The sequence below is a fragment of the Choristoneura fumiferana genome, chromosome 30 (assembly GCF_025370935.1).
Source record: "Choristoneura fumiferana chromosome 30, NRCan_CFum_1, whole genome shotgun sequence".
NCBI classification, from domain to species: Eukaryota; Metazoa; Arthropoda; class Insecta; order Lepidoptera; family Tortricidae; genus Choristoneura; species Choristoneura fumiferana.
This window is the reverse complement of record NC_133501.1, coordinates 7326614-7329388: the sequence shown is the minus strand read 5'-3', so window position 1 is coordinate 7329388 and position 2775 is coordinate 7326614.

Here is a 2775-nt window from a genome sequence, read left to right as displayed (position 1 = left end):
TGTCGTGAGCTCCGACTCACGAAAGAGGTAAACGCTTTATCTATGGTATCTTGTCTATGAATATTGTCTGTGGTTAGGAACCGTTAATTAAATGTCAAAGTTTCTCACAAGCACTAATATTCAGTTTTTGTTAGTTGAAAAGTAATAACGTCTGTAATAGCAGCTGGTGAAGCAGCTGCAATTTCCTAAGAGCTAAGTATCTAGCATAGTTTGTGTTCCTGCTAAATTTCATCTCTTTACTTCATGCGTACTTGTATGCGCTTTACTTCATACTTATCGGAGCTATCAAGCTACTACGGTTTAGTTATTCCGAACGCTAAGATAAACTTTGTGTGCTTAGCATTGCCAAGCACGCTTATGAATACCCTGTTTAAATGAAAGGTTTCCCTGTTTTCTCGAGAATTCTAGGTCGATTAAGTCCCATACTGAACGCGCCGGAACTGGTCAGTTACTTGGAACTGGGTTCGAGTTCGCGGCTTATGCGTGGCGTACGTTATTGCAGGCAAATGTTCTATGTGCAGCGATATACGGTAAATTCGCCTTATGGGACAGAAAAGGCAGCCAGGTGAAGGCTGAAGGGTCGCCAGGTGACGGCAAAAAAATGGTGCTTGGAGTTATGGTTTAGCACACAAAGCTACAAAGGCACTGTTTAAAGTAATCTGTACACCAACTTTCAGTATCGGTCAGGTTGCTGACCACCTAAAGTGTAAGGAACGAATTATGTCAAGGCATTGTTGCCATGGACATGTGGCTCTCTAGTCAGAGAGTCATGTGTTGTATTACTTCCACAGGAGGTGACGGGAGCATAGAGATCTAAAGACCAAATATTAGCGAAGCAGATGTAGTACAATGTCTTGAGAGTTTAAGAGCTTACTTTGAGCCATACATATGGCATGATAACTGCGCGGGAATAATATATAAAGGTATGAACTTGCACTTGTTATAACCAGCAATTTGCCTTTCAAACAATCATATAGAATTCTGAGTTACATCCTTCCCATATGTGCGGCGCCGGTCTTCGTGTCAGCTGACCGAGACGATGTAGGTCGGGCGCGTGGATCGGCGTCACCACAAAATTTGGTGGAGGTGCTGGGATAAGGACCTAGGGATTGATAGAATAAAGAGAAAAATATTTAATTATTGCTGTGTAACAGAGCAAGTTCAATACCCGTAACGCCATCTATCGAAATTTAAAGGAACTAAAGTTTATTCATAATTTCTAAACAAAGATAATATTTAAATTGTATGGACATCAGACCCTTTACATTTGACATGGTCGAATTGCATTTGCAAAGGGAAATTGCCAAAATTCAAAATATTTAAACTCGTAGCTTCATCGAAAGAAATCTTAATTATAACGTCTACTATTATGCAAAAATACATATTTTAAGATAAACTTGATGGATGTAGTGCTGTGAGAGATACTTATTTTAGGTTAATAAACTTTGTAAACTAATTTATAAAATTCCAATCAGAATTGACGGATTTCGGAATTAGCGGAAATCGGAATTGGCCGACACCGGAAATGCGCCATTAGTAATTAATAGGAAAGGACTTTTTTAAAATTATGCTTTACTATATTTTACTGGATGTATTGATAAGTGAATAATTGACACGCAATTAATTCATGTATTATTTAAAAAATTATATTTATTTAATTAAGTACATACAAGGTGAAATACGGAAGTATTTTCTCAGTTCGTGAAAATTCCTGTTGACATACAGGACGCCATTATTTACGCCATTTTTACTGTGTCTTGTGTGTGTGGAGCTCAAGTGCTAATTGAAAATTTATTTGGTAAGTTATATTCTCTGATTGTGTCGGAAAGTATATAAATCAACCGTAAATTGTTCGATGGATACCATATTGTGTGGATTTCGTGTAGTTCAACTGATATACGGAGGAAATTGGAGTTTTAAAAGTGAACCGAAGGGAAGCCGACATTCACGTGTTTTTTCATGTCGGAAAACTTTGCGAGATTACTTTGTTTCAGTTTTATTGTGGGAAAACCGATACAATCGTCAATAAATGACGAAATATGTGATGATGCTCGTTCAATTGAGTCTTTTAGCGTGAAGGAGTACCTATGATTTCGTCAATTTCAAATTTATTTAGTTAAGTAGGTATTGTGGTCTTGGATGGAAATAATGAGAAATCGTCTCGAGTACGAAAAGACGCCTATTCGTTTATGCTGCTTAGCATTTATGCTGATAATTGAGTAGTTTCTTCGGTGACCGAGAGATTCACTATAATTGTAATTAATTGTTAGTAACACAGCTTATTTATGTATAGGAATCGAACTTAGGCGGTTCGTTTTACGAAACGACCCCGCAGGCAGAGGGGCCTTAGTAGCTGTTGCGGCGCCCGGAAAATTGTAAGCCGCGACGCTGCGCTGTGTGTGAGCCGTAGCGGACGGCCGAGTTTGCATTTTACGTTCAACTTATTAAAGTTGTATTAACAAGGTATGTTCTTTTTACTAATAACTGTTAATTTGTGATCGTGTTATTAAAGATGCCTTAATTATTATTTTTTATATGCTTCATTTGTGAACAACCAATAATCTCAATGGAAAGATAATTTATTTTGGAAAGTTAAAAGTTTAATTCATTTGAAAATTTATAATTTATTAATGCTAAAATATGCCAACTTTTATGAGTTAATCTAATATATTTTGAGAAATAAATTTAGTGGCAAATATCGAATTTATTTGACCATGTATTTATTAATGTTCAATTTTAATGTAAATATGTGGATAGGGCTCTAAGAAGGGTGTG